At 38.4% G+C, this 26,190-nt stretch overlaps 1 protein-coding gene and 1 long non-coding RNA gene across 2 annotated transcripts in view; one reads left to right on the forward strand and one right to left on the reverse strand.

The window, feature by feature from the left end:
• The window catches only part of LOC135219849 (uncharacterized), a 59,700-nt gene that overhangs the window by 19,596 nt on the left and 13,914 nt on the right, over positions 1–26,190 (reverse strand). The window lies entirely within an intron of this gene.
• LOC135219847 (sodium- and chloride-dependent glycine transporter 1-like) overlaps positions 2,476–26,190 on the forward strand; it is a 56,113-nt gene continuing 32,398 nt past the window's right edge. Inside the window, exon 1 of the mRNA XM_064256959.1 lies at positions 2,476–2,631. The gene's annotated coding sequence lies outside the window, so the exon portion shown is untranslated. The remainder of the gene's footprint in view (positions 2,632–26,190) is intronic.

Here is a 26,190-nt window from a genome sequence, read left to right on the forward strand (position 1 = left end):
TCATAATTAAAAACGAAAAATAATGAATGCGCAGTCATTTTCTTAGCAATGAAAACATAAACAGTAGTTATCCTGCAAAGGGGAATAGTCGCTGAATGAGAAATCTTTAACCTAGAGCAAGAAATACCGAATTATTATTTGAATGGTCTGAATACTTCTGTAACTCCAGGTCCTGTGAACGAGACAAAAGTGACTACTGCTTTCCTGTCTTCAAGCTACAGCCACTGATTTACCACGTGGCATTTTGCGGATCATAAATGAATGATGACTGAACATTTTCTTAACAATATTGCAATTCAGATAAGACGATACTGCGATGTGTAATTGGCAATTCCGGTGTTCTACGAAGTGCAAGAGAGTATAGGAATGCACATAGGCACGCTGTATACATACAATCAAACAGAACTCGTGCAATAGTACGGTCATCAATTTTGACAATGGTGATCGGATCGCAAACATTCTTATTCTCTTCAACTTTAATTTCTGGTGGGGGTCGGTGTTTGACATTTCACGATTAGTTTTGGCAAATGTTTAATGGACGGATGCCCTTAGTGCCTCAATCCCTCCCTATTCATCCGGGCTTGGATGAGTTGCCAGAGAGTAGTATTTCATCGTTTTAACTTGAAAACACTACTCTATATCTCTCCTTAGAGAGTGTGATCAATGCCATCTTGAACTGTCAGTTCAAGAGGGCATTGGTGTGATCCTAGAAACGGCGCACACAGTAAGAAAAGTGATGGACTCCTAAGGAGGCAGGACGCAACCCGGAACCCCACACTATAAATACCACCCAGTCGAATTAGAGGACTGTGATAGACCAAATATAAATAAATAAATAAATAAATAAAAATAATAGTAATAATAAAGAAATTTTTTTTCTCTCTCTCTCTTTCTCTGAACATATATTACAATTGCTTTTTATGGCCAAGATCTGAACGAACGATATTTAGCCCAAAAATGACACATCGACACTAGTTGAGACACTAAAGTGTATCATAGCGCCTCAGTGGCGTGGTTGACATGGTGTTTGCGTCCCACCAAGGTGGTCGCGGGTTCGATTCTCGGCCATTCCATTGAGGAGTGAGAGATGTGTATTTCTGGTGATAGAAGTTCACTCCCGACGTTCGGAAGTCACGTAAAGCCGTTGGTCCCGTTGCTGAATAACCACTGGTTCCATGCAACGTAAAAACACAATACAAACAAATAAAGTGTATCATGACCATCAGGAAAGCAAAAACGACGTAAAAGAAGCCTTGGTAAATTTTCAAAGATGCAGGAACAAAATTCGCTGCCACACATAATATGGGGAGAAGAAACACCCAGTTAAGTGAAAAAAAAAATAATAATAATAATCTACTGACATCTTTGGATCCGAGAAAATCCGTGATTAAATTTCGTTCGAGTGTGATATTGAAATGGAAAGATATCGACGAAAGTTCAAGAAAGAATTTGTTAGCGTGTCCATTGATCTTATGATGTTGCGTTTTTCGTTATCATCGCTGCTTACAGGACATACTAAAAGGTCATTCTTTCCACGCAAACTCATTCATTTATGATAAGTCGGCTGCGAAGAGTTATAATTTCTTCTATTCTTTATGATGTTTCACGTATTGCAGTTTGAAATCCAGACACACTCTTAATTAAAAGTCCTTCATACAACCATTATTCACGATGAAGGTCATACAAACATACAACAAAATGTATCGACGGAGCTGGCCAAGGAAGAGGAGTCCGTGGCGACACGAGGCCACCTTGATCAACAACAACAGCCAAACAACAACAATGAGACGCGAGGAAAAGACATCGGACGACGAGGTCGTTTTTCCTTCCCCTGTGCACGAATGCCTCTGTCAATGTGCTGAGGGTTCAAGGTAGTCTCTGTTTGGGCGCCGTATTTCCTATCTTTTACGTTTTGCGTTTGTGACATGGGACAAAAATGGTGGCTGAAGCTACAGCACAGGTTGAAATTTCTTCAAACTCCGGCTGGTTTTAGCATCATGGTTGTTTAAGATCAAGGCAGCATTCAGGTACCTTAGACCTTTGCTCCTCATTCAGCTCATCGAAAAATACAAGACGTAAAAATTCCTCGATGTTATTCGTCTGCCAACGTTAGTACCAACCAACCTGCAATTCGCGGCGAATGGGCCATGATCTTCGTTCGTACCTACAGCGAGCAAGCATCGGCAATCCGGTATGACTAAGTTAACCCGGGAAAACCCCCTTTTTAATATTGGTCCCATCTTTTCCTATTCATGAAACTTCATACTTCTGGCACTTTCTCGTTACCTTTCGCAATTTCGAGCCTTTTCTGTAGACATTTAGTCAATCGTAGATTCTCAACGCGTCTACGAGATTCGCCTCAGCTTGTTTTAATATGTTGTCTGCGATTCAGCCAAATCTGGATGTTTTCAAAGCTGTACGACAACTTCCGCCGCGGGAGCCGAGGAAGGAGAGAGACCTCAACCAGGTAGAAGTTCATCCAGACTCACCTGCCAGTCAAAAAGTGAGCGTCTGCAACCGCGGACGCGTCGCAAACAGATACCAGTGCTAAAAACAGTTGCGAGAGATTCGGCTGCTGACGCAAAATAAGATTTTGTAAATACGATTTGAGAGACTTCGCGAGATTTCAAGGTAAGCATCGTTTGACAGTGGATTATTTTCGTCACAGATGGAAGAACGGGTTGCAATGCGTCCGCGGCGTTCAACATATTGAAAGATCAACCGGAGAGGTGATTCGCGTCGAGTGTCATGGAATGCGTTCAGAACTGGGTTAATACGCTGGATCTTTACAAAGCTGAAAGTGGTGTTGGTCACGGGCAAAACCTTCCTTGATTTTAAATGTTCCTAACGGTGCTGAGGGGGGGTGGGGGGGGCGTTGACAAGTAAATAGCAAACGAAGGCCTTGGGAAATTTAGAAATGCCATTCCCTTTATGTCACTGCAGCAGAAATCTACAAGTAAATGTCTGCGTCTCTCAGAACATGTACATTTTCTAGATGTTGAGAAAATCGGTAATAAAAAATCAGAATGCTTCTAGACTGCCAAGTTTGACTGAACGGAAATTATAATAATCAAAGCATAAAAGAAGCCCCAGTTTGCTTTATGTGCTGTGCTTTCAAATAAAATCTCGATTCAAAACGGAGGACTCGGATTTAAGTTCCGGATGTGAACGTTTTACTAGCTCGTACTACAAAAGTTAAAGGGAAACAGTTTCTTGAAAGGGACCATTATGTGTGCTTGTGTGTTATTGTATGTATATGTAACATATATAAAATTATACGATCATATACATATATATAATATATATATATACGTGCTTATACAGTATATATATATATATATATATATATATATATATATATATATATATATATATATATATATATAATATATTATATATATATATATATATATATATATATATATATATATATATATATATACAAAAAACATAATACGCACACACACACACATATATATATATATATATATATATATATATATATATATATATATATATATATATATATTATATATATATATATATATAACACCGAACTGTGGACAACATAACATAGCTCTTAAATGACAAAAGCAACGTGAAAATATTGCTCTGGAAGCGGCTGACGGAGGAGGTCGCCGACATGGTAAAACTAATGTTATAGTATATACCAGGGACGCTCCACAGGTGTCATTCTGGCGATTTTGATACTAATGGTGTGGCAAAGTAAAGATAATTATCTTTGAGAGTTTGTCTGTAAATACTAGATATGACACCGACGCGAGGATGGAGTGAGACCGATGTGATCGAATTACCGGCAGCTGAGTTTTCTGGAACGGAATGATTTAGCGGAAGTTTGAGAGTTGGCTCTGATAGACAGTGATTCAGAGTCTCATCTGAATGTCCTAGTTTAAAATGGTTGCAATTAACCAAGATATTTTTCATGTTCAAATTTTTCGGCCTGGGGCGCGTCTTTGCCCACAGCACAAACATGACTCAATGATTGCAGATATTTCATCGGAAAACTAATTGAAACTTTCCAGTACACTTGACTGTGGCTTTCTGATACAATACCTGCAGTCTATTAGCAATGTACGTGCCCCCCATACAGTAAGTTTAGTATATCAAAAATACCGCGACTAATTTTAATCATGTTCAACTATTATATGCAAGATGAGACACGTACAATATATCTCTGTATCAGAGCCACCTCGAGGGAGTTTTACCTCAAATGCGACGCACCAGAGGAGCCAATGTTGTCTGAACACAGACCGGCGACGAGGGAAGGAAGTGGAATATTAGCGGTTTCGCAGTGACTTTCAAAATAAAAATTGGAACTATATTACATATTTACGAAGACCTTGTGTTATTTGTTACCAACAACATTTTTAAGGTTTTCCCTCTTCAGCGATTCTTTCTGGGATCATTTTCGCCTAGATGTTGGTTTCCCAACTAACAGCTTATCAGCCACTAAGATTAATTCGCGGTAAATACCAAGGTAGACCTTGTACTGGATTAAGGTGACGTACTTACTGATACAAATAGGAAGTTCGGCACGAATTATTTCTAAGGAAATGACTTATGGAAATTTTTTCACTATACTCTGTTTTTTTTTCATCTGTCCATCCGCTTGTGGTGTTTTTGTATGGCAACACTGCGGCCCGGGCTTTAGATAGTTACATTCAGCTTACATTCAACGATTATAATAATATCCTATTTCGAATATTAACGGTGTAATTCGCATACAGTAAATTATTAAAACACTTTTCAGTTGCAAATGTACGCCCAGATATACTTTTATTTACCTAAAACTTACAAATAGCGTAACTATCTAAAGCCCGGGACGCAGTGTTACCATACAAAAACACCACAGGCGGATGGACAGATGAAAAAAAACAGTCTACCTAAGTAGACTCCGAGGGTCGAAATAGCCAACTGCTCCGACAGGGAATAAAACCGACCGAACGATCAACTGAATAATGGAATGAGTCGCCGGCGTAGGTAGATAATTAATCATTAAGACTGTAATCGACGAAAATCTTGTAGTATTTATCCAGTTTGATACCGCGACGGACGTTGACTTCTATGGTTGCGAATTCACAGCTCAAAAAGAGGATAAAAGTGGGCAGTTACCGGATCTGGAATTTAAAATGTCACAACAACGATGGTATAGTTATAGGATGCAGATCTCGCCGCCGCCCATTTTGAGAGGTTGACTTTGGTACATGATTCCTTTCTCCTTCACTGTATTTATTTTGTGACATTGTAATCATGAACGACATCTAAAGGTATTGTATTCCTCCTGACGCTGAAGAACCTTGTTTTTTGGGAACATGGATGACTCAGTTTCCACAACATTGTTTGTTTGTCTGTATGGTGTTTTTACGTTGCATGGAGCCAGTGGTTATTCAGCAACAGGACCAACGGCTTTAGTGACTTCCGGACCAGGACGAGAGTGAGCTTCTATCACCAGAAACACACATCGCTCACCCCTCAGTGGACTGCCCGAGAATCGAACTCGCGGCCACCGAGGTGGCACCCCAAGACCATACCAATCACGCCATTAAGGCGGTTGATTCTTGGCGGTGAGAGTTTTTCCTTTTATTTGCGTTTTCGCGTGGCGCCGATAGACCTAATATGCTCAAACGTGATTATAAAAGAACATCGTATAACAAAAAGTGCTGGGCACTATAGATGACTCTTATCTTTTGGCGCTGAATAACCGTTAGTCCAAAAAATCATGCCCCGCAATTATAAAGTTTCGCTGTCATTAACTATTCATTCGGAGAGATGATGGACACATCAGTAAAACCAAGCTATGGCCTTTGAGAAAGAGACCTCTGCTTCATACGTATATAATCATAACATGACACACCAGGTTTACGAAACGCCCTGGAAATCTTTCATCTCTCACCACCTGAGTTCACTATGAGGCTGGAATCCAGACCTTGAGAAAATAATAATTTTATTCTGTCACTGTCGAGGCGACATGCTCTTCTTTTCATCTTCTTTCATCGTTGTATTCAAATAACTGGAGATATTTCCATTCTTTCTTTGCCATTACGTTTCTCTACGTCGTTTTAGAACACGCTTTTCTCCCCCTTCCGTATATATATTCCCTTTAGGCATCTACTGCACGAAACCATATTCAGTTGAGCTTATAGAAATCTTCGTTACGTACAAGCTGCAGATCGCAATGGGTTAATTATAACCTAAGACACATGCATGCAGCCTATATATATATATAATATATATATATATATATATAATATATATATATATATATAGATATATATCGGGCTACAATGTCCTTTAATATCTACTACACCACCTCTTGCGGTGGTGTAGTAGGTAAAAGCTTCACTGACGTTCCTGGATTTGAAAGGCTCCGGGTCCAGACAAGTCTATTATCGAGAAAAAATTCCCCTTCGGTTAAGCATATATGACAATATAATAATTCCGAGGTAGAACGAATTAGATATTAAAGGACATTGTAGCCCGATATATATATATATATATATATATATATATATATATATATATATATATATATATATAATCATGAGTATTTCCTTCTGCAAAAATGGCCAGTGTGTGACCTGTTTCGTGTAATTGCATCGTCCAGCGGTAGAGACACTTTTATTTTTTTTTTCAAACACGGGTGATAAGTTAGCTTCCATTTCACATGATTTTTCATTAGCTAGGCCTTGAAATGTATATCCTACAGAATAGAATGGCATTCCAAATTCTGTGATTTTGTGACTTCCGGCGAGATATTTTAGCACACGAAGTTCCAGGCGTGTGGGAGAATCTGAAGCGGCTGATGCAACCCAGTGGTGCTGGCCGATGTCTCTGTTGAAAATTCATGAAAATGTGAGCCGGACAATATTTGTCAAGTTGGCCCTCATCAGTTCGAAAGGGGAAGCAACATGCTTCTCTAATGCACAGGCAATAAGTGTTGGATCTCATACCCCGCTCTTCAATACTTACTCAATTTACCGTAAGAGACTAGGCCAATAAAAATGAAACATGCAAGGTCAGGGTGACATCTTTCTGACGTAGTTTATGATAGTATGACTCGGATGGATAAATCATCCATTTCGCTAGACACTGCACTTTACGTCCATGCATCTCGTTCAGAACTTCACTGAATGAAATGATGAAGTGGTACTGATGTTTACTGAAGAACACTTCCATATATAAATATATATATATATATTATATATATATATATATATATATATATATATATATATATATATATATATAAACAATGTGCGTGTGTGTAGATGTATATAGATACATTTACACACATAAATTTAAACATAATACAAACATTGACTCAATCATGCAGAGGACAAACCTTGAAAATCAAGGACATGGCACAATGAAAACCAGAAGAATGCGATGTAGTAGGAAGATGCAAAATGTACCAAAAGATGTATATTGTAACTGTGTGTGTGTATCTCTCTCTCTCTCTCTCTCTCTCTCTCTCTCTCTCTATGTATGTCAGTATCTGCTCAGTAAAGGACTTTTAAAGTCGAAAGATCTTGCAGACCTCCTTCGTTTTTTTTTCCTTCGTGGCATATATCTTTATTCATGGATTATCACGTTCCTAACTTTCGTGATTCAGTTATACACACACACACACATATATATATAATGTATATATATATATATATATATATATATATATATATATATATATATATATATATATATATATATATATATATATATATGCATACATACATAATACCTGATTCTCCTTTAATGCTGAGGGCACAAACTCTTTACGGACACTGAATTTTTCCCGGGGAATCGCTATTCCTGTCGAAAGAAATTAAACGTTTCAAGATCATTTTCACTTCCATTAAGAACTTTAGACAAGTTAATGGCCTTAAATCTCCGTGATATGTTTGTTTGTATGGTGTTTTTACGTTGCATGGAACCAGTGGTTATTCAGCAACGGGACCAACGGCTTTACGTGACTTCCGAACCACGTCTAGAGTGATCTCCGTGATATGGAATAAACTTTTCGTGGCACACAGCACAGACACAGACGTGATAGCTAACACCGACTGATTAATCTATTTCAGGGTCACGTGCACGGCACTGGTCATCCAAGGCCATTCAGCGCTGAAACGGAAATTGATATTGAAACTGTTTGGAAGGCACAACAGGAGGAAAACCTCAAAGCAGCAGTTGCACTATGAATCAACTGTTAGGAGAGGGTGGATAGTATGATGGAAGAAAGATAATATGAACAGAAGTACAGTAAAAGGAATGAAAGCTGTCGCAGCTAGGGGCCGAAGGGACGCTGCAAAGAATCTTAAGTCATGCCTACATTGCAAAGCATGTGGTGCACTGACGGCACTACTCCCCTGAGGGAGGTAGCACAATGAGAGCATTTCGCAGAGCATTTCTCCCAACTCATTTGCAGACAATGGTCTCTAGAAGTTTGGTATGCTTCCCGAATTATTCCATGAATACAGGACGCTTCGTAAACCTGGTGGCTGGTCGTAACCAGAAATGGATGAAAATGACCAGATCAGTAACTCTCCTCTGCCACGTATTTGCGCCGTCCATTCTGCGATGATTGTTTGGTTCCCTTGACGTGCCGCCACTTGCTGGACCAGCAGCTGATTTGATCCCTTCTCAGACTTCCTACGTGAGAAAAGGCATTACCTTTTGTAATGCCTTTGGAGAAGGCTCAGTGCTCAGGCCTGGACAGATTTTCGAGCCAACTGAAGAAAGCGGTCTATTTTAAGATATGATCCTCATCTTTCCACTTCAAACTGTAATCCCTCTCGTAATCAAAACTTCAATAATTTTATGAGTAATTTTTTTTGTGATTATTCACAAGTATCTATGAACGCTTGAAATTGTTTTGAGTTGGATTTTTTTTTATTATATGTTTTCCATTTTTAGACAATTTTCCGCGTCGATAAGTATGAAACTTGTGACGGCAAACCAGTGTATATATATATATATATATATATATATATATATATATATATATATATATATATATATATATATATATATTCTTATCACATTACCGTGCCTTCACATATATGCATTAAGCTACAAATGCTCTTTGAAAATATCCAATTCGCTCTTACCTCGGAATTAATATATTTATTTTTCATATATGTTAACCGAAGGGGAATTTTTAGTTGATAATAATTTCGTCCTCCCGTGGATTCGAACCAGTCGACAGCCAGAGAAGAAATCAGGACTGCTGTGACATTGTTTTTTGGCCGAGTCGATGATGTCACTGCGGTCCTGATTTCTCCTCTGTCTGACCGCTGGTTCGAATCCACGGGAAGACGAAATTATTATCAACTAAAAAATTCCCCTTTGGTTAACACACATGAAAATATATTAATTCCGAAGTAGAGCGAATTGGATATTAAAGGACATTTGTAGCTTAATGCTATATATATATAATATAGATATATATTATATATATATATATATAATATATATATTATACATATATTGACATGAAGGAAAGTGAAACAGCTGAGAGGTGCAAGGCTTTCGACTTACTGTCCTTTATTCTAGTCTGCCAGTGAAGGACAGTAAGTTGAAAGGCCTTGCACCACTCAAGTTGTTTCACTTCCTTTGTGGCAATTGACTTTATTTGTATATTCATCACATTTCATATTTTTGTGATTCAGTTATATATTATATAATATATATAATATATATATATATAATATATATATAATAATATATATAATATATATATTATATATATTATATATATATATATATACATATATGACTGTAAAAATGTTCTGTAACAACAGAATTCCGTCTAATAAAAGGAGCCATAAAAACACCAAAATATAGAGAAAAAGTACTATATTTCAGAGACTGCTGTCTCCCTCTTCAGGAGGGAGACAGCAGTCTCTGAAATATAGTACTTTTTCTCTATATTTTGGTGTTTTTTATGGGCTCCTTTTATTAGATATATATATATATATATATATATATATATATATATATATATATATATATATATATATTATATATATATATATATTATATACACACATATGTATATATATATGCATAAAAAAATCACAGTAGATGCACGTGACTTCAGTACATAAGCAAACACCACAGGATAATAATAGGCAGAAGGTCGGCACCAAGCTCTTTCTCGTGTTTATTCATGCACTGTCAGAAGAAAAAATAAATAATAATTAAAAAAAAAAAGACGAGGAAGCACTTGGTACTAACCTTCTGGCCTTCGTCATTTTCCTGTGGTGGTGTTCCTTGCTGAAATGGAAAGGGGACGCCTGCAGGGAAGGGGCTTTTCCGGTTTTCGTATTAAGTATCCTACGGTTTTCGCTCAGTGCTCAATTTGCGAAACTGGGGCTAATGGTGTAAAAGAAACAGCCAAATAACACTCAAATTTGGAGGTTTTCAGTCCCCATCCAAAAGAAGCGACTGAACTGCACTACGACGATCACCGCTGCGGGCCAGACTTGGCGCAGCGAGAAACGTGGCGGAAGATGCGTGGGTATCAAACACTGAACGAAGAGACGGACCATTTTATGAAACGTGGAAAAATCAGGGACAACAGAGATTGAGTAGAAATTCCGGAGCTTGGCAACAGGTTGGAGGAGGAGGAGGAGAGGAGGAGGAGGAGGAGGAGGAGGAGGAGGAGGAGGAGGAGGAGGAGGCAATCATCTAACCGAGCAATCGGGAGACTGATGACTCTAACAAAGCTGAAGTTGGGAGGTTTGGCCAAGCGGGTGTTACGAAGCGGCCACACAGAGAGAAATGTCATCTGTCGAATGAAAAGTGACTCGTAATATAATAATAATAAATAATAATAATAATACGAATAATAATAAATCTTCCTCCTCTGTTTTCAGACACCGCTTAAATTATCTGACCCGGATGTAAAAGAAGACTGCAAATTACTTTGACTTTCTATTCTAGTTGTTGTCTCTAAGTATAAACGTAATTAAGAAATAATTGCTAAAACAAGAAAATATAAATAAAGGCGGAAAGCAAAGGGAAAAACTGCGATGTCATACCTATATACTGTATGAATATCGCGTGAATATTAAAACTTAAGGTGACGTAAACACACGAGTCTCTTTTTGAAGGTGTACGTGCTGGCTGAATTGTTTCTATATACCTTTGTAGTTGAGCGAAATCTGGGAGCCATAATCTTCGCACGAAAATACACGATTACTAATAATTATGTATTTAGAGGAACATTTGAAGTCGGGAAATATTTTAGCCTTTTTCTAACCCGTATAATTATACCAAAACCTTGTGTTGCTGTATTACATAAATAAAATGTTCTAATGGATTTTTTTTTAACATAGAAACAGCGGCGCAGCCAGTTGATATCAATACTGGCTCAGGAAAATGAGTTTTTACTGTTATCAAAAACACAAAGTTTTTTATAACAGTTTTTCACTACACCGTCCGGGTTTTTATGAGCCCTATTTTATTTATGAGTAATTCCTTGAGATTACATTAATTACCCTGACGAAAAGCTTTTGATATGCTGCCCTTCTCCTCGAATACTCGTTTTGAATACAGTAGTTGAATTCTGTGTCGCTTTCAATAATGATGACATGAGGTAAATAACAAACCAGGAAAATAAATAAATAAGAGAAGAGCAACGTTTGTAGAACCATTGGCAAAACGACTGTACCGTTTCATTAAGATTTCAATTTACACGTAAGTATTTGCTTTCAAGACAGATGGTTTCATAAACTAAGGTACATAGGCTAAATTGTCTTATAACGGCGACTTATTGCGGATAATGAATGAAATACTTGAAAGCACACACACATACACACACATCCACAGGGACTGTTATTCAAGTGCAGTAAGAGAAGGCAGATCCTATCACTGGTCCAATGACCTCACTCCGTTATTTTTTTTTTTTTTTTTTTAAGTTATATGATTACCTGTCAATTAAGTAGGCCAGAACCAGGACCCACTTAACTGTAGTCTACCTACGAAAGATTGAAACTTTCATATAATTGTTATCGACGTTGACACGTTTCCCATCTTGCCGAAGGAGGTATTTAATCAATCTTAATCCAAAAACGTACACTCCCGGGATTAACCTCCAGGTTGAAGCTAATCCTGAGAATGAACATATTCGAGCGTACAGTATAGCTGTTTGTTTGTACGTATGTACTGTACATATATATGCATAAAAGGTGTACACACAGGAAAATGATATGCAGAAATCCAAGCATTTTCGTCTTTAAGACGTCGTCAAGGATCGAATGAAGAACAGTTTGAAAAAAAGTTACCAGGAAAACAAAAGGGTCAAAAATACTAGATGGTTAATTGTAAAAGAGGAAAAAATCAAAGAGATAATCCAGGATTATCAGATATCACATGATCACAAACTTGAACATAGATTTAACCATAAGAGAAACTAAAGCTTAGCCATACAGTCCAAAATCATGTATAAAACTGAATATATTAATTGTGTTACTTATTTTTATCTACAACGTCTTTCATTATGAATGCATCGAGTTTAAATAAACCTAGACTTAAATTTAGAACATTTCCATTATTTGACTTGATGGAACAATATTCAGTGATATTCCTTTATACTGTGTCATTACATGGGATTAAATCTCTTGCTTGACTCCAGTTAATAGGATTATCTAAATCTCTCATATGTTCTTATGTACGAATAATGCATGTAATGACACAGTTAAAAAGAATATCACTGAATCTTGTTTCATCAAGTCAAATAATGGCAGTGTTGTAAATTTAAGTGTTGGTTTATTTAAACTCGATGCCTTCACAATGAAAAAAGTTGTAGATAAATTTAAGCATTGAAATTAATACATTCAGTTTTATACATGTTTTTGGACTTTGTATGGCTAAGCTTTAGTTTCTCTTATGGTTAAATCTATGTTTATGTTTGTGACCGTGTGATATCCGATATTCCTGGATTATCTCTTTGATTTTTACCCTTTTCGCAATACAATTAACCATATGGTATTCTTGATCTTTTTGTTTTCCTAGTAACTTTCTTTCCAACTGTATTTCATTCGTTCCTTGACGACGTCTTACGAAAGACGAAAGCGCTTAGATTTCTACATTTCATTTTCCTGCGGTATTCGCTTATTTAATGAAGTCACGTGTATCGCATCTACTGAGATATTTTAAGCATATATATACATTATATATATATATATATATATATATATATATATATATATATATCTTTAATCAAATTTCGTAATGAGCAATATGAAAATTGTAGAGGAAGGTCCAAGCATAATGTTTATCTTTGTCTTCTGCTTTTGTACTGACGAATGAAGGGAGGTGACGGACAATCCCCTTTTTACTGTGCCCTTGGCGGTCACTTCCCTTAAACATCCACACACGAGAAATGGCAGGCCGCTCAAAAAACTGCCGAATCTACCAAATTACCACCATTTGCCCTGAATCATTTCAACGGGATTAAGAAAATATGGCACAGTGCGAACCGCCTTTCGAGTCTCAAACTTTTGTAGCCAGATTATAATAGTTACGACCAGAACAAAGTGACGAATCTTAGTAGGTTGTGTTTCGCGGTGACATCCTCAACGAAAACAAGACCACTGGGTTCGGATAGGCAGAGCTGAGCAAGGCCAACAGAATTGGCCTTGGAGGTGAGGAGCCTTCCACTTGGCTGTTTACCGTTTGAATATATTGATGAATTTTTCCATGTCTGAAAATGTCAACAAAAAGGTGGAGGATGTAGGAGGGGCCTTAAAGGTAGAAATGGAAGGGCATCGTTACGCAGATGGGGCACAGCCAGCCATCTATGATATAGCAGAGGTGGAATAAAAACAAAAGTAATATCCTACCGCACAGCACAAGGTTTACAAGAATTTCGTGAGAGGCCCGTTCACTCTTTTCCAAGTAGTTCGGATTCTCTAGGAGGAAACACCCGCGACCTTGGAGCTCAAACTCAAGTCTAGACGCCCTGTGCAGAGAGGTCACTTTGACGTCTCTCTCTTGTCTCACAGATCTCTGCAGACCGTGAAGAAAATAATGTAACATGCATTCAACTTTTAACCCTGTGACACGCTAGACAAATCTGTTTTAAATCTCTCTCTCTCTCTCTCTCCCTCAGCACGAATCCTTCATAGTATCAATACCAATTATATCTTTAAACTATCAAGTTTTGAAGAAAAAAAACGCGATATATGCAAATGTTCTCCAAGATTACGAGAGCAAAACCATTTTTAATGTTCTTATAGATACATCTGGTGTGAAAATTTCCGATATCAAAATCTGTCACAGTATCTGGGGAAAACCGAGCGAGAAATCATCCTCCATTTAAAAAATATAACAGCTCATTATAAATGCTGCGTTGACAAACGAACTCAACCGAAGATGGTACATATTAACCGGGCTACAAAAGTACCTTGACACAGCGCTTTCAATCCTTAGGTACTTTTCCCTCCCACATTTCTTTAATTATTGGAATAGTAACGTTGGGTAATAATCCCCTTTGGTCTCATAACACACACTTCGTACCACCAAGGATAAGCCTGGCGAAGACATTTCGCAAGTGCGGCGAGGGGGCATTTGTTTTTTTGTACTGAGGAAGTTTCGTGTGAGTGATATAAAATACCGAAGAAAGACTAACGAGAGGCCGAGATAAAAGAAATAATAATAAAAAAAAAACACTTACAAGACTGTTTTTCTCTTGTAATTTAAACTAACTCACTTTTAACGAAGATTGCCAATTCGTTATTTAGCTTAAAGTGATTCTTGGAGCGGAAGCGCTAAGGTGCGTTTCCGATGACGTATACACTGGACGATGCGAAGCGCTTCCGGCATCTTTTATTGCGATTGCTCATGAACACTAGTGAACAAAGCCAGTGGTAAACCTTATCCAGAGAGATAAGAGGGTGGTGACTATCATTCAAGGGGCTGTGGCATATATGAGTTTGTATTTCAAACAGCACAATGCTTCTTCGTCGAAGGCTGTATTCGGGAAATATATATTAAATTATTATTATTATTTCACGAAGTTAAGTTAATCATTTTCATTTGTAACATACTATATAATACGTTTATCATCGCCACCTTCTTCATAAATATTACGAATCCCCCGAATTCACGACAGTTCACACTCATGCACGCCACCTATGTCCTTTCGCCCAAACAGGTAAAAAAGTAACTAGGAACAAAAAAAATGTATCAAAAACAGTTGCATCACCTTCAAGCGCTAACTGTAAATGAATGACGATTTCCTGGAATGTTTAAGTGACGCTACCAGCAAAATCCTTCCTGGAGTTCGCGGTTGGATATCCCAGTGAAATCACGGGGTTCCGGAGTCGAGGAAAATGATGATATGAGTTTGGGTGCCAGTCAAAATCAAGGAATGGCGAGCCCAGGGACTACGCTGATAGTCCTAGTGGGTATTTGAATTTATTGCCACTTGGAAGCGGCGGACCATAGATACGTACACCGAGGATGAGCTTGAAAATTATTGGTGAGTTATTATAAGACTTTCGTGACTCGCGTACGGCTATTTATGCATTTTTGTACTAAACTACATTATGAAAATATTTCTGTTCAGCTGCGATAAGAGAGAGAGTTCTGCTAACTAATTTACTTATTACGGTGAAGGATAACAAACGCTCTGCAATTATTGTTTGTTAGTACGGTGTTATTACGCTGCATGGAACTAGTGGTTATTCAACAACGGGACCAACGGCTTTACGTGACTTCCGAACCACGTCGAGAGTGAACTTCTATCACCAGAAATGCACATCTCTCACACCTCAATGGAATGCCCGAGAATCGAATCTGCAATTATTGTGACGTATTTCGTGAGCTCAAGCCATTGAAGATACGCATTTCGGCTTTGCAAAATTCATGATTATGGTGAAATGAACGACTGGGGAGCTAGGGCAGAGAACGACAAATTCCCCAACTGAATTGTTAAGATGTTAACTCAATGACGGAAATTAAAACAGATTCCAAAAACTAGTAGTGACATTCCTTTTGACAATAAGAGATAAGAATGCAAAAACAAACACTAATTTTCATTGGCAATATTCTTGATGACGTCCCTTTGTAATAAATTGAGTCACAGTGTGATACACACATACATTATAGAAACAAATGAGTATAATACATATATTTACTCATTTATATATAATGTATGAATTACACACACGTATATATATATATATATATATATATATATATATATACCCATATCCCATTGGTCAGGATATGGGTGTATATATATATATATATATATATATATATATATATATATATATATATGTATGTATGTATGTATATATACATATTATATATATGTGTATATAAATACACCCATATCCTGACCAATGGGATTCGAACCAACGTCTCCCATGTTGAATCCCATATCTAAATCAATGGATTAATATTTATGGGATGAATGATTTGACATTAAAACAATGCCATCTACTAAATTAGTGACAAGCCATCATATGTATCTTATTAAAATCCCTTCAACGAGAGAGCGGCTTATGGTAAATAGAACAATGAGTGATGGACTCATCCCGTAATTGGTTGTGAAATGTGAACTTTAGAATAAAGTATAGGAGTTAGGAGAACCACGTCAGTGTCATCTACTGATGATGATGATGTTCGCAAACTGTATGAACAGGTGCTTCGTCAAGTGTTCATGCTCTACCGACTCTGAAGATCTCGTATTTTGCAAGGAGGTTTACATATGACGTTTAGTGGATATATATAAATAAACATACATAGACAATATATACATATATATAAATTTTCGCTAAACCTTGCGATAATTTGTGTCGTCGTGTATAAAAGTAGTTTGACCGTCGACTCAAGTCACTGGAAGTACTGTGCCAAGTGATCGAGACCCGGCGATACAGATCCTTTTATCACTTATAATCCCTTTCCGTGATCATCCCGAAGTAGCGTACATTGAATATTAAACATTTGTAGCTTAATGATTATACCTTATATACTATACACCTATACATTTCTATTGGCTATGGCGGTCGCCTCATCAGTATGCCGTCGAAATCCATAGTGAGTTTAGCTCTAATTGGTGGTTTGTTTATTATAGTTAGGCAAAGCAGCATGAAGAAGTGCATAGGGCTAGGGCTTGCAACCGCACTCTAGAAGAATTCTTGAGCACTGGAATATATAAATATGTATGTATATACGTACATACATATAATATATATATATATATAATATATATATTATATATATATATATATATATATATATATATATATATATATATATTGCGGTTCCCCCTTGATTACTATTTTTTCTATCTGATCTATAAGTTTGGAACCCTTTTATTTGATCGTCATTCCCAGTCTCTTGGGAATACCAGGTTTCACTTATATTCATTATATCTATTTTCTTTTCAATTTGGGTTAGTTCTTCTAAGTACTCTATTTTTCTTTTTGAGTTACTCGTAACTAAATCCTGCATATTCATCACTATGATGGTTTGCGTGTTTTCTCCTTCATTTAATATGGGTAATAATAAGGATTTTCCCATGTCTCTTTCCTGTTCTGGTATGTTGTTCTTTTCTTCATTTCCAGAAATTCTGACATTAAAAAATCCAACTTTTCCATAATATTTGATCTCTCTCATCATAATTATTCATTTTGTGTCTGAATCTGCAATTTTCTCCGTATCTGCAGTATCCTCTTGCATCATAAATACAGTTCTTATCTCTTGAGGAGTAGTGCAGTTAAAGCACCTCATGCGGTGCACTGTGGGCATCACTTAGGGCCCTTCCACACGATGCGATTTATAACCGCCTCCGCCAGCGGAGCGGCACCGCGCTTACAAGTCGACTGATAAACCTAATGGAGCCTTTCACACTATAGCGGCACGGATTTTTTGCCGTCGCGGTGCGCTTTGCATCAGGTTTGTTCCATTGGCTGGAAGCGGTGCCGCTCCCGTTGGCGGTTGTAGCTGGCCATCATGGGTCAATGCGCGTCTTCACACCAAGCGGTTTTTTTCCGCCTTTACAAGCGGTGAGCATTAGTAGGTCACTGCTTTTCATTTTGAAAATATATCAGTTATATGGATATGGATCTAAATATTGATATAGAGCTTCTCATTTCCTTAGTTAAAACGAAACCGGTTTTATAGGATAAAAGTAAGGAGAGTATAAAAGTCGTTACTTAATTACATTTGCTTAGAGAGAAGTATGCCGTGTTTCAAATGGAAAAATATAAGAGATGCTAGGATGAAATCACAAAAAAAAAAAAAAAAAAAAAAAAAAATTGTTGGAACAAAAGACATCAAGATTTAAAAGTAATTGATCTCTGTAGGCGGCGACCGCGCAAATGAGCGGTGTCGTCAGCAGTACCTGCGGCGCGGAGACCGCCTCTAGTGCGGAAAAAAATCGCATAGTGTGAAAGGGGTCATACGGTTCTTTGCAGCGTCCTTTTTGCCCCTAGCTGCAACCCCCGACATTCCTCTTACTGTACCTCCGTTCATAGTCTCTCTTCCATCTCATTTTCTACCCTCTCCTAAATAACTGATTCATTGTGCAACTGCTTTGAGGTTTTCCTCTAGTTACACTTTTGAAACCTTTTAACTGCCAATTTCATTTTCAGCGCTGAATGACCTCATAGAACCCAGAGCTTGGCCTTTGACCTAAATTCTACATCCCACGTCCTTCCACTCTTGCGAGACCGGCTTCATTTTAAGTAGCTTCACATTTTTTAGTATTTATACCAAATGCTGCTGGTACAATATTGATTGTATGGCCTGTGTAGAGAGAGCAGTAGACAATGCTTAATTAGAGCGTTTCGGCTTCGGCTCGCTTGGGAATCGAACTCTGCTCTGTTGTTTGGTGAGGCGAGTCTCCTAATAACCATCGTGTTTTGGCTACCTACTGGAAACTCGACCTACGTGAAGGCGACCATACTCTTGGCAAGTTTCCAACTGGAACCGGTAGGGCGAGTCCAGGTCGAGAGAAGTCGTAATGGAAAGAAAGAGAGAGAGAGAGAGAGATGGGGATTCCCTGGATTGTGGTCTCTCTGTTGCCGCTGAAGGTTGAACCCCGTTAAGTTGGATTTGTTGTTTGGGACTTCTGATGGTGTATTTTAATTTTTTTTTTTTTTTTTTTCTTTTCCATCGCGCGAAAACAGGTTTCTGTCTCGGGTGGTGGGAACAGTGGCTTTAATGACGTCACAGAGATGGTGGCCGTCGTCGAATTCCGTGCCCGGTAATGACGGCATTATCAGATAGTTTTAGTCTTAACGGAAATAACAAGAGCACATCTTCCCCTTTTTCCAACAATGGTTGTAATGTAGGGTTGACACCGAACAGGTGAATCGTTTGGAAAAAAGGATTTTTTTTTTTATTTCAAAGCCTGCTCGTGGTAATTAAAAGAACTGGCCAGTCCACCGAGTTCTCGGAATACTGCACCGATACAGTTATTACATTTTACAAAAGAATTTTCCCCATACTGAAGATACTCTTTGAAATCCGTCGGTGATATGATGATAACTGTACTACTGGCTATTGCTGTTCATATGTGGTATCTGGCTGAAGAAGGGCGCTACTTTTACTTTTCCTTTTTTTTTTCTTTTTTTTAAGGAGCCCAATAAAGAGAATGTTCATCTACGATTGGTTACCAATCCGAAGTTACGTATGAAGGTGACGTTTCAAACATTAACAGGGACATCCGATATGATAAACAAAAACAGAAACGAAAGCAAACATCGCAGCCATTTTAGCTTCGCAGTCACTTCCTCATTCCATAAGAAAGTGAACCAGCAATCACAATCCTCCACTTACGTCAAACTTCAATGCTAGGCAATGCCGATAATAATGGTCCGAAAGGTTTAGGTCATCGCTCTCATCCAACCTCGTTGATTTTAGTGGATCTTAGTTTGGTAAATAATTGAGGCATTTTTATCTCAGCACGTTCATCCATTAGCGGCAAGTCTATTCCAGTGTGCTACCTCACAAGACTATACTCTGTTTTTTTCCATCTGTCCATCCGCCTGTGGTGTTTTTGTATGGTAACACTGCGTCCCGGGCTTTAAATAGTTACGCTATGTGTAAGTTTTAGGTAAATAAAAGGATATCTGGGTGTACATTTGCAACTGAAAAGTGTTTTAATAAATTACTGTATGCGAATTACACCGTTAATATTCGAAATAGGATATTGTTATTATTGTTGAATGTAAGCTGAATGTAACTATCTAAAGCCCGGGACGCAGTGTTACCATACGCAAACACCACAGGCGGATGGACAGGTGGAAAAAAACAGAGTATAGTTTCTCAACACGTCAACTGATATTCCGTACTGATTTAAAGCCACGCCCTTTTTCTTCTTCTCTCTTTTTCTCCGAGACTAATGTCATTCTGACTAAGCTTAATCACTATCCATGATTGCTTAGTTTGCTCATTCAGCCCCAGGCAGTCGAACTGAAAATACCGTCAAATGAGTGGTTTTTTTGTTGTAAAATTCTGTTATGGCAAAATCCTTGAGCAAAACCGAGCGTAAACTGTCACTACCAATACCATTTTGTTGCTATTTCTTCTACTAATAATGGCGTTTTGCACTAATCGGTCAGAAATGCAAATTTCTCCCGCTGCCTGAAGTGCAAAACTGCTAAGTCCGTTGGCGGGAGATTTGGAAGGCCTTTAAGATATATCTCTCTCTCTCTCTCTCTCTCTCTCCTTGACGCATTTATGCTATAGGTTATCCGTGCATTTAATCATAGCTAAACATTATGAATTACAAAATTAATAAGCAAAAGCAGTGCAGTGACGCTGAGAACAGTGATATCGCATTGTAAACAACATTTTGCGCTCTCACTCTGCCGAGGTAAATGGATGAGAATGGTATTGACCGGTTAGATTTGGATTCGATTCCAAATGCGTATGTTATCACCGCCCCCGCCCACCCCCACAAGGCGCCCCCCCCCCCCACCCGCCCTTCCCCGGTCCCTACCCTCACCCCCTTTCCCTTCCAGGCCGGTATGGCAGCAACAACAATGTCAGTGGGCGTTTCGTCATGAGGAAAGCTTGCATTTGGTTTATATTTGAGTGGGAATTATTTGCACTAGCAATTTAACCAATCCTTCCAAAAAGCATATTCATCTGCTGCTTCATATAAGTGACTCGCTAGTGTTTTTTTAAATTATGTATGATAAATTCGTAAAGTAGCCAAGTCTACGGGCAGAACCAGCCTCGTTTCAGGATATCCCTTCTCACACCTTCGGAAGGGGGAGGAGGTAGGGTGAAACCCCATTAAAAACCATCTTAGGGGTCCCCACCATAACCCTGCCAAGTTTCATGCCCATCGGACCAGCCGTTTGGCCGTGATTGAATGACAGACGGACGGACAGACATAACGCCCGTTATAGTATAGTAAGATATTCCTCTGCAGAGTCGAGAATCGGCTGCTGTTTAATATATTGATTTACTAAATTATCTTCTAATCCATCTAAATAATTTTACCGCAAGCATCTTAATTGAATGTTATAAAAACAAGACTAAAGAGAGAGAGAGAGAGAGAGAGAGAGATAAAATCATGAACGATTCAGTTCACGAATCTTCTTCGGGGACACTTGAATAAATCGCTGCTCATCGCAGATTCATTTTTGCCATGACACAAAGAACACGATCCCAGTGAAAAAAAATGTCAGTCCGCCAGATATCCCTAGAGAGGAGCAACTTCTTTCAGATTTAAGCGACTCATTCTGAAAGCCTCAGCTTAACAGAGAAAGATGTTTTTTTTTTCATTGTATTAAAACGGCAGCTTCATCACTCTCGCATATCGTCTTCTCATTACGTTTTAGTTGTGATCATTCAGTTAAAGGAAATTGTGTATTTATCAACAATAACTTTACAAAACGCAACTGAAATCTTTTCTCTTTTGAAAACTATAGGTTAATGAGCCACAGTTACGTAGCTACAGCCGCGTGCGCGAAGGTCCTTGTGAAGGCAGGCGGTTAAACAAAATAAACAAATAGTACTGATCTTGGTGAACAGAAAGCCGTTCCTGTTGTCATGGCCGACCCAAAAAACTTCAAATAAACTTCCTAGCATTACCACATACATAAAATTGCTTGGAAAAGCTTGAGGATATACATAATAGTATATATAGATATATATATTACTATACTCTATATATATCTATATATAATATAAGATATAATGTGTGGTGTGTCTGTGTTGTGTGTGTGTGTGTGTGTGTGTGTGTGACTGGTAAATATGTTGTTTAAACAGAACTCCGATCTAAATAAAAAGGAGCCCATAAAAACGCTCTATATTCCGGAGTTTTATGGGCTCCTTTTATTATATATATATACTCGTGTATATATATATATATATATATATATATATATAATGTATGTGTGTGTGTGTGTGTGTATATATATATTCAGATACACAAACACCCACACACACACACACACACACACACACACACACACACACACACACGCACACACACATATATATATATATATATATATATATATATATATATATACAGTGTGTGTGTACAATTATTAACCCCATTAAGCATTACCCCGAAGCACATTTTAAATACCCGTTTATAAAGGAGCATATCTTCCCCCAAAATAATCATGGGTCCATTGAAACATTCTGCCAAAGAACAAATACCTCACATTAATAATAAACAAAACTGTAATAAAATCACATTTCAAAACATGTAAAAATTACAGATAAAACAAAGGCATCGAAACCACTAAACAATAACGGTAAAACTGGTAAAAGTTAGTACGGTTTTCAAAGTTCAACACTTTCTACTTCCCGCAGAGGGGATTTCGATTCCCTAGTGCGTCCCAAACACCTACTGGCACTTTCGCTTTGTACAAAGGTATGAAAGATAGTCTCTCCACCCGAGCAGTAGCACTTTACCGATTTTGTGACTAAAACGTACGAAGGCATATTTCCGTTCACACACCCAAAAATCTAATAACCGGACCGAGAGATTCCAGGCTATAGTGATGGAAATTGCCGTCCTTGACACGTGACACTGTAACCGGGGAGCCTCCGAATGATGTTCTGGTCACCGGCTGATCAACTGCTAAATTTACTTCCGTTCCCATGTTTGTTTGTTTGTTTGTTTGTTTGTTTGTATGGTGTTTTTACGTTGCCTGGAACCAGTGGTTATTCAGCAACGGGACCAACGGCTTTACGTGACTTCCGAACCACGTCAAGAGTGAACTTCTATCACCAGAAATACACATCTCTCACTCCTCAATTAAATGACCGAGAATCGAACTCGCGGCCACCGAGATGGCACGCCAAGACCATACCGACCACGCCACTGAGGCGCTATATGAGAGAGAGACATGAAATTAATGAATAAACATCACTGAACACGTGCAGCAAAATGACCCTGGCTGTCGGTCAACAAAAACCACCAGCGCCAAAAGCTGTTAGAGCCACGACCCAGATATGACCTAACCTCTAGGAAAATCTCCGAAGGGAATGGTTTGTACTTCACCCAATGCAATGAGTATAATGCGGACCAAAGGAGAAAGTGAAAAGGTGAATGGACAGACCTCACGTGGCATTGTTCTTTCTTTTCGGGCAATCGTCCTTGCCTTCTTTGGAGTCCTTCTGGTGGTACCCAGTGGATAGATAGATGCCCTGAAGGATCCGTTCGTCACTGAAAGCGGCGTCCCTGAGACGCGATGCCAGGTTCGGAGTCCAAGTGATGACTCTCATATAATTACCTAGAGATTGTGTCATTTCACTTGAACCCTCTTACTTACTGTAAATGTCATGTTTACAATTCTGACCGCCGTGCTTTTTTAAATACTAATAACCAATTATCTTCTAAATGATTCGGAGACAAACCTTAAAAGGAAAGACGCCATAAAGACTATAGAGATCACATATGATAGATTAGCTGGTTCAGAATATGCCATTAAAACAAAAACTTTCTCATGCATAATTTTGCTAATAGATTTTAGAGCTACTATTACTAATATCAAGAACGATTATAAAAAGAAATTTCATTTCACAATAACTGAGGGTGATTTTATGTCTGTGAAATAACGGTATTTCTGTTGCCAGGCAAATTAAGTTCTAAATACTCAACGCATTATCTTGCTGGTAGCAGGCTACAGAGAGCGTTAAATACAGACCGGTGGTAATCGATAATTCTTGGTTACACTGACAAGTGCCAGGTAAAATATCTGCAAAAGAAATCTGCCCTTTTGGAATGGCCTCGGGAATTGGCTAGGGCAGGTGATCGTCGACGCGAAGGCCTCCGGTTTAATCTTGGGAGGTGTTCCCCATGAGTATTGGAGGGGTACTTCTATGGACAGGGTGCGGAGTGGTGGAGTAGTTTAGCTTGTTAAAGGTGAATGTGGTTTCTCTCTCTCTCTCTCTCAATCCCTGAATTTGACAGCAGCCAATGACGTCCATCCATTTCCACCCACAGTCGTGAGTAGCAATACACAACTGTCATCGACATTGTTGCGTACGTACTGCTTTTGCGAGATATCAAGGAATTTAGTTTAAACAAAATCTCCTTTAGTCTGAAGTGGACTCCCTTTCACTCGCGTTTTTTTTCTCTCTCTCTTTCTAATTCGATTTAAACCTTTCAAACTACGTATACAGTGCAGCCTTTCTTGGCGTTGTCTTTACTTTCCTCTACACGTATTTATATACGTCTAAGCAAGTGCGCACACTGTCTCATCCACCACAGGAACTGGACTGTCAAGAAATCGAGGTATTACATTCTTCGAGGGGGATTGGCAAAATCATCGCATATATTTGCCCGCCCCGTTACCTCCCCCCCCCCCCCCATACACACACACACACACACACACACACACACACATATATATATATATATATATATATATATATATATATATATATATATATATATACATATATTATACATACATACATACATACATGAAGTGGAAGACGCAAATGTAGGTTATATCTATGTTTGACATGTATATTATATACGTATATATTTCTCGAACTTTCAAGGGGGTTGCTCGGGGCTCAAGGTGATCCTCTGCTCTGCCAGGTGACATAAGTAAATGACAGTCACTACTGATGGCGGTGCTTACAGCAAGTAGATTTGTCAACTAATCACCTCTAACGATCGTTGTCATGCCGTATCTGACACTTATACTTAGTATGCTTGTTATTCAAGAATGTTATATGTTTTTCAAGGTGGTGACCAGTACCGATTTCCTAATTAGCCTTTGCATTTATTATTTTTGATTGACTTTACAGCTCTAGACTTTAAATGTAAACTGGTTCCCTGTCTCTAAAATTTATGTCAACCAATCACTGGATAAACAGAACTGTTCTCTTATTGACGTATTTGATTCACAATGGACTGACAACAGGAGCTGTGGAAAAGAAAAGAAAAGAAGAGAGAGAGAGAGAGAGAGAGAGAGAGAGAGAGAGAGAGAGAGAGAGAGAGAGAGAGAGCGAGCCTTTCTCAACACTAAAGACCTTATAAGAAAGGATACACGGAAATCCCAGATAGTCCAAGAAAGCCCAAGTTCACCCATCATGGCCGCTTTGATGTAGTCGGCCTGGCCGCTTGCTGGCGATGCGGAAGAAAACGCCTCTGGTGGATTGATGTGAAAGTGAAGTTAAAAGTATAGGTACCTGTTAGACGACGAATGCGCGCGTCACTAGTTAGTACATCCTCCCGCCATCAGAGGCGTCGATGTGTTTACGTAGAATTCTATCAAGAGAATGGCGTTTCTGGAGGCTTGAGAGAGAGAGACAGAGAGAACGGGTAGTTTTACTATAAATGGTAAAAAAAGAACTCCTCCTATATACCTCAGAAGAACTTAAGTCTAAATATCTGATATAAGATACAAGAAAATGATTCTCCTTCAGGCGAGCAGAATAAACAGCTAAGCAAAACTAGGACAAGTAAAGAGAAGTCAACCACGTGTCAGGCACGCGTCTAAACAGGAGAGGGGGCACGGTGGCCTCTGCCCAATGTTAAGAGAAAACTTTCCTATCTTGCTGCGAAGGTTGTTAGGACAGTAGGAAGCCAGGCCCGTACCTAGTTTTTAAAAGGGAGAGTTGTTTTTCCCAAAACTGGACCTTTTCTTCTCTATAAATGTCATTGCATATATAGGTGTATACAAGATGAAATACTTGAAAATGTTATTTTAGTTATATTAAGAA

This window comes from Macrobrachium nipponense, chromosome 1, assembly GCF_015104395.2.
Source record: "Macrobrachium nipponense isolate FS-2020 chromosome 1, ASM1510439v2, whole genome shotgun sequence".
Classification (NCBI taxonomy): domain Eukaryota; kingdom Metazoa; phylum Arthropoda; class Malacostraca; order Decapoda; family Palaemonidae; genus Macrobrachium; species Macrobrachium nipponense.